General features: G+C 45.3%; 1 long non-coding RNA gene across 1 annotated transcript in view; it reads left to right on the plus strand.

The window, feature by feature from the left end:
• Positions 1-400: 400 nt before the first annotated feature.
• The window catches only part of LOC129687896 (uncharacterized), a 159,083-nt gene continuing 148,876 nt past the window's right edge, over positions 401-10,607 (plus strand). Inside the window, exon 1 of the long non-coding RNA XR_008721839.1 lies at positions 401-459. This is a non-coding gene — a long non-coding RNA (uncharacterized LOC129687896). The remainder of the gene's footprint in view (positions 460-10,607) is intronic.

Genomic DNA, 10,607 nt, shown 5'->3' on the forward strand with positions numbered 1-10,607 from the left:
CTCCTCCTCCTCCTCCTCCTCCTCCTCCTCCTCCTCCTCCTCCTCCTTCTCCTTCTCCTATCTTCCCCTCCCTCTCCTCATTCTGACAAAGTCTTTATGTGTATCCCAAGCTGCTCTCAAATTTGGGTTCCTCTTGCCTCCACCTCCCAAGTGCTGGGGTTGAAGGTGTATGCCACAGCACCCACCTGGCCAAACATTTTTTCATGTAGCTGTTGGCTATTGCTATTAAAGAATATAGAATATAGGCTATTCTTCGTTGGAGAAATGTCTGCTGTTAAATTGGGTTGTTACTTTCTTGTTGTTGGTGTTATTGTAATGTTAAAGTTCCTTACATGTTTGGAAATTAACCATTGACCAGGTACAAGTGACAAATACTTTCTCTTTTTCTGCATAGGCTGCCTTTAGCGATTCTTAACATTGTCCATGACCATGAAGCAAATGTTCTTCACAGGAAACTGGGTAAGTAGATCTCAATCCATGCATATAACACAGTTGCTTGTGTTAATTTAAAAGACATATGGTTCTCGGCAGACTGATGTGGAGATATGGAAATAAATGCAAGGTTGAGCAAAATGAGAAGTGTGTTTTAAAGATCCTTTTAATTTTCTGTGCATTGGTGTTTTGCTTGCACGTCTGTCTGTCTGAGGGCATCAGGTCCTTCGGAAACAGAGTTACAGGCAGTTGTCAGTAGCTTTGTGGGTGCTGGGAATTGAACCCAGAATCCTCTAGAAGAGCAGACAGTGCTCTTAACCGCTGAGCCGTCTGTCCAGCCACAAATGAGAAGTTTTAATACTGTGGATATGGCAAGGCTGTACAGAGTCTGCCTAGAACGAGCGTGGTCCTGGATTTGGTCTCCAGTTTTGGCAAACTCCAAAACCAAAACAAAATTTTCCAAAATAAGATTCTGATTTCAAAAAACAAAATTTTATAGCAACACAGAAATAAATATTCTGTGAGTTAGTGTTTGTTTGTTTTGTATTTGAGAAAGAGCCTTGCTATGAAGTCCAGGCTGGCCGTGAACCCATCTTCTTGCCTCAACCTCTTTTTTTTTTTTCCTCAACCTCTTATGTATGGTTATTACAAATGGGCACACCACACCTGGTGCATGCACGAGTGTGTACACGCACGCGCGCGAGCGCACACAGACTGTGTTAATATATTCTCAGAAAAGCTTATAGCTGTGAGTATAGGTCAGCGGTAGAGTGCTTGTCCTACACACATGAAGCCTGGTTTTTGATTCCTTAGCACCACAGAAGAGGAGAAAAAAAAAAAGTCCCTTAGACTCAGAGAGACTCAGGGCATTGGAACATGCCAGAGAAACCTTCTTTTGCTCTCATTTTGTGAACTTTGCTACCGTTTGTTATGAACTTGTTTTTGCTTCTATAATTTAAAAAGCACCGTAGAAAATAAGAAAACACACCTGACTGGAAAAATTCATTACTGTATAAATGCATTTTTGTGACAGGGATTTCCTATGTATCCTTGGCTGTCCTGGACTCGCTTTGTATACCAGGTTGGCCTCAAACTCACAGAGATTCGCCAACCTCTGCCTCCTCGAGTTCTGAGATCAAAGGTGTGTGCTACCACACCTGGCTCCATTGTAGATTTTTGTAGCATCTTCCTAAAATGTGTCATTCTCACCTTTCTGGTCTTGTTTTTACCTTCAGGGGTAAAAACTTTTCAGGGTGAAGTGCAAGGAGGGAAGATGCAGTGTCCACTCAGAGTCAGAGACCGTAGTAGGCTGGGTTTTCATTGCCATTGTTCTAGTTCAGCATACATGCTAGGAAAGCCCAAGTACAGGCAGATGGGAAAGATAGCTGATTCTTTCGAGCTTGAGTTTTGAGGTGTAGGCTCCTTTTTGATTCCTGGCTTTACCACCTACAAGCTGTGGGCAAGACATCTATCTTTCTTTCTTTCTTTCTTTCTTTCTTTCTTTCTTTCTTTCTTTCTTTCTTTCTTTCTTTCTTTCTTCCTTCCTTCCTCCCTCCCTCCCTCCCTCCCTCCCTCCCTCCCTCCCTCCCTCCCTCCCTTCCTTCCTTCCTTCCTTTTCTTGGACAAGTGGGCAAGATAGATGTTTGTTTTTGAGACAGTGTCTCTTGATGTAGCCCTGGCTCTTAGAACTCCCTATATAGACCAGACTGGTCTCAAACTCAGAGATCTGCCTGCCTCTGCCTTCTAAATGCTGGAATCAATGGTGTGCTCTGCTACCACTCCCCCACCCCAAGCTGGCTTGGGGAGACTTGTCACCTCCCTTTCTGACTGTGGGCTCATCATCCCCATCAGAATGGATCTTTTCCTCTGTATTACAGGATTGTTGATGTTAGGACCAAATAGACGATGATGATGATGATGATGCGCACAGCAGATTTTATATGAAAGAGGTGTATTAGGTGGAGATGAAGAGAGAGAGAAGGAGAGAGCAAGACATGATAGGGGAAAGACAGGGGGTGTCCAACAGAGAAAATAGAGAGGGCAAGAGAGGAGAGGGCAAGAGCCTAAAGAGTCAAAGTGGCTGGTTGGTCCTTTTAAGGAGCAACATAACCACGCCTGCCAGGTGTGGCTACCTGGCCGGAGATACATGATGACATCATAGGTTACTAGGCAACCCAGAAGCAGGCTGCCTAAATGCTAAGAGTTGAGAGATGAGGCTAAGAAGGGCCCAAAGACAGTGCTTCATAACTGTTTGTTTTTGTTGTTGTTTCTTCTGTGGGGAAGGACAGCCCAGCACCTGAAAGAAATTAGGATACATTAAAGGAAGTCAAATGAGGAAAGGAAGAGTTTAATAAGGGTTGGAGATACAGTTCCACTTCCTAGTCACTGTCTCCCCTACCCCCCCCCCCCCATTTCCTTTTAATTAAGGCTCCTGGTTGCTAAGTGCTAGCAGATGCATAAGTGGTGGCTCAGTAGGAATCGTAGGAAGGGCCCGAGGCAGTTCTCTGCAGTCTGTGGAAGGGTAGGGAGCGTGCATGGGCTGGTGAGAAACAGAACAAGGGACCAGGTTGTTCTCTGCAGGACTACATCAATTCAGGAAGCCAGGGCCTCTCAGACAATCCTTCAGCCCTGAGCGGGTGGTTGCTCGGCATGAAAACACCACTGAGAAAGTCTGGTGTGGGTAGGTCTATCACAATAGTTCTGAGGCCTAGAATTCCTAAGCAGGGTCAGACTTCTTCCTGAGGTCCCCCGACCAGAAGGTCCGCTGAAATTTCCCACCTGAGTGGCTGAAAATCCCCAGTGGGGTGTGTGTGCGTGTGTGCGTGAGAGAGAGAGAGAGAGAGAGAGAGAGAGAGAGGGGAAGAGAGAGAGACTGAGACAGACAGACAGGGATAGATAGGCCTTTGAAAGTAGTCATACCTAGCAAGGTGGACACAGATTTCCGAGCCAGTCTTCACAGCCATGGGGATTGAGATATTCCATTCAGTGACTGCATCCAGGTTGATGTCCCTTCAGTGTTACTTTCTATAGGACCCTACGAGAAGACACTTTTTTTTTTTTCTACACCAGTGTTTCTCAACCTTCCTAATGCTTTGACCCTTTAATACATTTCCTCATGTGGTGATGACCCCCCCCCCCAACCGTAAAATTATTTTGTTGCTACTTTATAGCTATAATTTCGCTACTATTATGAATCTTAGTGTAAATAAAGAGCTGATATTCAGGATATCTGACCTGTGACCCACAGGTTGAGAGCCACTGTTTTGCATGGTGCTTACAAACAATGATGGTGTCTTAGTCAGTGTTTAGTGACTGGAAAGGGACACCATGACCACAGCAACTCTTGCAAAGGAAAGCATTGGTGCTGGCTTATGGTTTCGGAGGTTTAGTGCGTTGTTGTCATGGTGGTGAGTGTGGTGGCATGCAGGCAGGCATGGACCTGAGGAAGATGAGTTCCACATCAGGATCTGCAGGCAGCAGGAAGAGAGCTTTTGAAACCTCAAAGCCCACCCCCAGTGACATACTTCCTCCAGCAAAGCCACACCCACTCCAACAAGACCACACCTCCTAATCCTTCTTAAGTAGTGCCATTCCCAAAGGACTGAGCATTCAAATCTCTGAGCCTGTGGGAGCTATTCTTACCCAAACGCCACAGATGGTAATAGTTCAAAACTTTTTATGAAGTGCTTCGTGTGCCAGTCACTGTTGGACACACACACACACACACACACACACACACACACACACACACACACATACACACACACAGGGTTGTTTTCCCAGAGAAGAAAAATGAGACGTGAAAAGGTTAAGTAAGGTGTTCAAAGTCACTTGTGAAAACGACAAAAACCTGAGGTTAAAGAGCTGGCTGGACTCAGGGGTTCGCACTCTTCACTGATGCCGTCCATTATTGTCCCTCAAACTTCTGAGCCTACATGTGAAAGTGAGAGCTGTTGTCAGCGAAGAATGAGAGCGCTGGCTTGTCTTGACAACTCACCAGAGGATGCTGGTATGTTCCTGTGTCACATTTGCCTGGTGCCCCGTCAAGCCAGCCCCTGAGTGGAACTTTGTACCTCAGTCTCCACTAGTCCGCTTATTTCTGATCAAGTCCTTGCCCACTTTACCTAGTAACCCGTTTGTATCCAGTCTGTCAGCCAGTCTGCCTGCCTTCCTTCCTTCCTTCCTTCCTTCCTTCCTTCCTTCCTTCCTTCCTTCTTTCTTTCATTTTCTTTCTTTCCTTTCTTCCTTTTTCCTTTCCTTTCCTTTCTTTCTTTTCTTTTCTTTCTTTCCTTTCTTTCTGTCCTGAGGATTGAACTTGGAGGCTAATATTTGACCTGTTAGGAACGGCTCCCTTTCCAGAACCAGGTTGCTCAAAGCCTTTCCACCCATTTTGCCAGCTCAGTTCCTACTGATATTTTCATCTTCATTTGGTTCCAAATGGAATAATTGTAGTTTCTCTCTCTTACTTATTTTTTAATTTCTTTTTAAAAATTGTTTATTTTTATTTTATGTGCCATGGCGTTTTGCCTGCACATATGTCTGTGTAAGAGTGTTTGATCCCCTGGAAGTAGAGGTACAGACAGTTGTGAGCTGCCATGTGAGTACTGGGAATTGAACTCGGGTCCTCCTGAGGAGCAGTCAGTGCTCTTAACCCCTGAGCCATTGCTCCATCCCCTATTTATTTATTTTTGAGCCTTGACTGTCCTGGAACTCACTCTGTAGACCAGGCTGGCCTGGAAATCACAGAGATCCCTCTGCCTCTACCTCCTGCTGGGATTGCAGGCATGAACTACCATGCTTGACTTTTTTTTTTTTTAAAGATTTATTTATTCATTATGTATACAGTGTCCTGCCTGAATATACACCTGCATGCCAGAAGAGGGCACCAGATCTCATTTTAGATGGTTGTGAGCCGCCATGTGGTTGCTGGGAATTGAACTCAGGACCTCTGGAAGAGCAGACAGGGCTATTAACCCTGAGCCATCCCTCCAGCCCAGCATTCTTTATTTACTTAAAATTTGATCATTTATTTCTTTTAAAAAAAAATATATATATTTACTCTTTAACTGATGCTTATACCAAGAAAAGGTGTACACATTGGGCTGGGGATTATAGTTCAGTGGCGGAGACTTGCCCAGCAAGTTCTGTGCTTGATCTTCAGCACTGCAAGTGAGGGATGGATTTCTAGGACAGTCAGGGCTACATGAAGAGACCCTGGCTTGGGGGAGGGGGGAGGGCAACAAAAACCAGTTATCGTTGTATATATTGAAAACATTGAAAATCCTTTACCCTTGATTTTTTTAAATTAATTTATATTTAACTGTTTTATTAAACTTATTCTTTTCTTTTTTCAGTTTTTAAAATTTTGCTTTTATTTTATGTGCATTGATATTTGGCCTGTATGCATGTCTGTTGTGAGGGTGTCAGATCTTGGAGTTACAGACAGTTGTGAGCTATCTTGTGGGTGCTTGGAATTGAACTCTGATCCTTTGGAAGAACATTCAGTGCTCTTAACCTCTGAGCCATTTCTCAAGCCCCCCCCCTTTTTTTTTTTAGTTTTTGTTTGTTTGTTTATTTGTTTGTTTTGTTTTTGTTTTTGAGACAAGGTTTCTCTGTCTAACAGTCCTGGCTGTCCTAGAACTTGCTTTGTAGACCAGGCTGATCTCAAACTCACAAAGAGCCCGCAGCCTCTGTTTCGGTAGTGCTGGGATTGAAGGTGTGTACCACCATGCCCAGCTAGATTTATTCCTTTAACATGTGAGTGTTTGCTCGCATGTATAGATGTGTCCCACATGCATGCTTGGTGGCTGCAGAGGTCAGAAGAGGGTGTCAGATCTACTGGAGCCTGGTGAGCACACCATGTGGGTACTGGGAAGCTAACCTGACACCTCTACAAGAGGTCTTAAGATGCTCCTCACTGCTGAACCGTCTCTCCAGCCCCTCCTGTCCCTCCTCTAACTTTTAAAAACTGCACCGTGTATCACTATTCTCCTACTGAGCAAGGAAACACCAGAGTGTCTTGTTCATCTCTCACTGTGACTTCAACCTCAACTTTGGTATGAAGGAAAGGAGTCTGAACCAGGCTGGATTCACTTCTGAACTTTGCCATATCCTGTGGCTGTGCTTTGGACATTACATTGTTTCCCATTATGTGTTTTGGAGAGCTTCTGCTAGAAGCCTAGTTAGAGGCTGTGGTGGTCAAATTAGCCAGCGGTGCAGAAGACCTCATGGTGCTATTGAAGGAGGAAGTGCTAAAAGCCAAACTACAGCTCTAGTATACTTTTGGTGAAGGCTGTGGTGAAGGCTATGGCCAGAAAGATTGTCAGCCAGGCTTTTTGTCCTGTTATGTAGCCCAGGTTAGCCTCCAACAGTCCATCCTGTCACTTCTGTTTCCTGTGGGCTACAGTTACAAGTGGGTACCATCACACTCAGCTCTAGTTTAAAAAACAAAATTATTTATTTTGAGACAAGGTGTCACTGTGCATCCCTGACTGTCCTGGAACTTACCATGTAGACCAGGCTGGCCTGGAACTCAGAGAAATCTACCTGCCTCTGCCTCCTGAGTCACAGGAACAAAAGACTGAGAAATATTTAAAAAACTGTGTTAGCACCTACTAGAAGCTAAACACTTTATGAACTGGCAGGATGGCTCAGCCTAACTTTGAATGCTGGGACCGCCATGATGGAGGGAGAGAGCAGGCTCTTTCAGATTGTCCCCTGCACCTATTTGCACACATACAGAATAAATGTAAATTTAAAAAAATAAAATTCTAACAACTTTTGTGGAAAAAAATGACTTTGAGGAAATGCCTTGCTTTTTCTAGCTAGGATCACCAAGAATTTTTTTTTTTTTAAATGTCTTTTTTTTTTTTTTTTATTGATACGGTCGTTGTACAAAAATTGGAACAGTTTTTTCGGATTTTTCAGACAAGTTTATTTGAGCACCCCTACTGTTCTGCTTAAGTGACTTGGGAGATGGAGCAAGGGCTAACAAGGGCAGCTGAGAAAGGGGGCTTAGTCCTTCTTATTGTTCCACTAGGTGAGTTGGGGTCCCTGGACCCTAAGGCACTTTTGTGTTTCCAGCTGTGCCACGGGATTAGCAGTTTAGGCCAGCCCAGTGGGAGAAGGTGTTTATTGTTCCATCTTCTGGGGCTGAAGCCATCGTGTTTGTTGTTTTGTTTTGTTTTGTTTTGGTAACCCAGCATCATCTGCTTCAGGGTCTCCACAGGCTTAGAGCTTTTCCCCAAGTCCCTCATCCCAAATAGGTGTCTATATCTGGAACACTGTCACTGTGGGCAAGTGACAGGTGTGCATTATGGGAAATACGGTCAGCCGGTCTGTTCCCAAGCTTCGGCAGAGCAAAGAGCCCCGGAATGTTGCTATGCAAGATAGCAGACGAGGGCATGTGGAGAGTTTGAGGGCGTGGGAAATTACAAAAGTGACCGTAGGTAGGAGTGAGACCACTTAGGGCAAGGTTGATGCCCACGTGAAGGCTGCAGATGTGGAGTGCTGTGAAAAGCCGAGTTCTCCTCTTTGATACAGCCCTGCCTTGAGAATCAGCGCAGTCCTGAGTGAATGTGCACAGTGCGATTAGAAGGACACTTTGACGTGAACAAAGCCGCTTGTGTAAGTGTGTGTATGTGTGTGTGTGGGGGGGTGCCCATCTTTCTTCAGCACAGTCCGGAAATTCATTCTATAACAATGAACTGTAATTCCAAGTCAATGACACCTTCTAAATCCTCTCAGACTCGGCCCAAAATTATAGAGGAGGGATTGCGAGTCAATTCCGTTCAGTCAGAACTGGATAGCTGTGTATTTTGCTCAAATGCCTGGGATCTAATGGAGATGGGCCGTCAGCCAGGAGCGCAGCGAGTCAATACAGGACTTGGAAGAACGCTGATGCTGTGCAGATAATGAGGAAAGGGCTTGGTTTTGAAAGCATGACCTCGGAGTCTTCCTGTGTAATGAACACAGCATAATGGAGCTGAGATCTGAGCCCCGGGTGCACCTGTGTCTGAGCGAGCCAGCCAGCAGCCTGGCTGGATCTCTCGATAACGTGGTCAACCGGTGGGAACCTGATGGCCTTCAGACTGTTTTGTCTGTACGCTGAACAGGGTAGGAAGCAAGTAACTTTTTTTCTGTGGGAGATAGGCCTGGGGCTTAGTGGTCCAGAACTTGACCTTGGCTTAGAGACCTAGTGCCAAGGTTTACTAACTGTGCAGACTGAGCTCACTGTGTTCTGAGTCTTAGGTTTATCTGTAAAGTGGGAGAAGGAAATTACAGCACTCATCCTATAGAGTTGTTATGAGGACTGAGTAAGACGAGGGATTTAAAAAGCACTTTACAGTGTGTGTGGCACTACACTTGGGCCCTTGGTAGATATGTCTGTTATGAAAGAATGTGGTCATGGTCCACGTGTGGTGGCGCACGCCTGTGATCCCAGCACTAGGGGAGGCAGAGGCAGGCGGAGCTCTCTGTAGATCAGCCTGGTCTACAAAGGGCGTCCAGGATAGCCTAAGGCTGCAGAGAAACCCTGTCTCAAAAAAACAAAAACAAAAACAAAAAACACAAAAAGAATATAGTCATGGTGCTGGGGGAGGGTTCAGGGGTAACACGACCCTGTGTTTTCACCAGCACCAAAAGGGGGTTAGAGGAGGGATGACGGAGTAGGTAAGGGTGTTTGCAGCCAAGTCTGCCGACTTGTTTTGGATCTCTGGGACCCACATCGTAGAAGGAGAGATCTTAACCTGGAAAGTTGTCCTCTGACGACATGAGTACCAGGACGCATTGCACATATAACATATATGTGCGCGCACAAACACATGGACAAATGTAATAAAAAATGGAAGGAAAGGGAAGATGATCACTATGTTAGTTACTGACAAAAGCAGCTTTAGAAAGATTGTATTCTGGCTCCCTTGGCAGAGAGGCATGGCTGAGACTTAAGACTTCTTCACTTCCTTGAAAACGTTCAGCTAGTTTTTGGACTTAAAGCTCTCTTCCCAGGTAGCCTTTGTTTCCAGATGGCAGAGATGAGGCTGTGCCATCCCTTTGTTGAGCTGATGCCTTCTTTGTTCCTGTAGGACCTTCCCTAAGATTCTACTTGTTCACTTTGGCTTATAGTGGCATTTACGTCCTTGCATTTGGCTTTTTTAGTGGGAGATAGCCAAGGCTGGGGCTCTGCAGTGGCCTTGAAGGGTCAGCAATCTTTGAAAATATTTGCAGAATTTTCTTTGCCTGTTTCCTTGTCTGGAAGTTCCTGTAGCTTTTAGCAGTTTTTTTCCTGGGGGAATCTGTTTTCTCAAAGTCATGTACCCAGGATAGCTCTGAATGTGGCCTGACACAAAAATCACATACTTACTAAAAACCTTGAGATTCTTTTTGGATGACTCAGTTGTACAGTTCTTCTCATGAATGATGCTGTCTTGTCAGAAGGTTGGACAAGCCTACTAGAGAAGCAGTGAATTCTCCTTAGATCTCCATAGCATGCTGTATTCCCTCTCGTCTGTTTGGAGGGTATATATAACTATTCTCCTAGCCAAACTGCCACCACCTTCATTAGAACAGCTGTGCCCACTTGCACCTGATCATCACAGCTGGGCTGTTGACTGCTGACCTTTGATCACAGAAGGGGAGCTGGGGAGGGTCATGGGACCCGCACTGGAGTATCCAGCCACCCCTTCCAACCCGATGTATGCAGCTCTGTTCTCACTGCGTGAGGCCTTGGGGTTTGGAAAGGGACAGCTTATATTGCTGTGGAAGTACAAGGGAGCATCCTGGAGATAGCATCTGTGCTGGGTGCAGACCTTCCGCTGTTGGCTGCTTTCGAGCATATGTTTCCACCTGTACTCTCTTTTCTTCGCTCTGCAAACAAACCTAATAATCAGCTCAGTTGGTTTTCCAGAGTACACATTGGTGCAGTGGTGCCCTGTTTTGTCACTGGGACCTTGGGAGAAGGGGTCGAGGTTGTTTACATCTGTCCTAGGGAAGGAGTTATGCCAACAGAAGGCTAGGCTGTCCAGGTTTCAGTTTTTCTTGTTATCTGTGTACCTCCATGTTTGGCACCCCAGGCCATGTAAAGGTTCTAAGAGCTGTCTCCCAGCAGCAAAGGCAAGGAATCTCTTCTCTTTTCTTTCTTTCTTTCTTTCTTTCTTTCTTTCTTTCTTTCTTTCTTT

This window comes from Psammomys obesus, unplaced genomic scaffold (assembly GCF_907164565.1).
Source record: "Psammomys obesus unplaced genomic scaffold, mPsaObe1.curated_primary_1811, whole genome shotgun sequence".
In the NCBI taxonomy this organism is placed as follows: domain Eukaryota; kingdom Metazoa; phylum Chordata; class Mammalia; order Rodentia; family Muridae; genus Psammomys; species Psammomys obesus.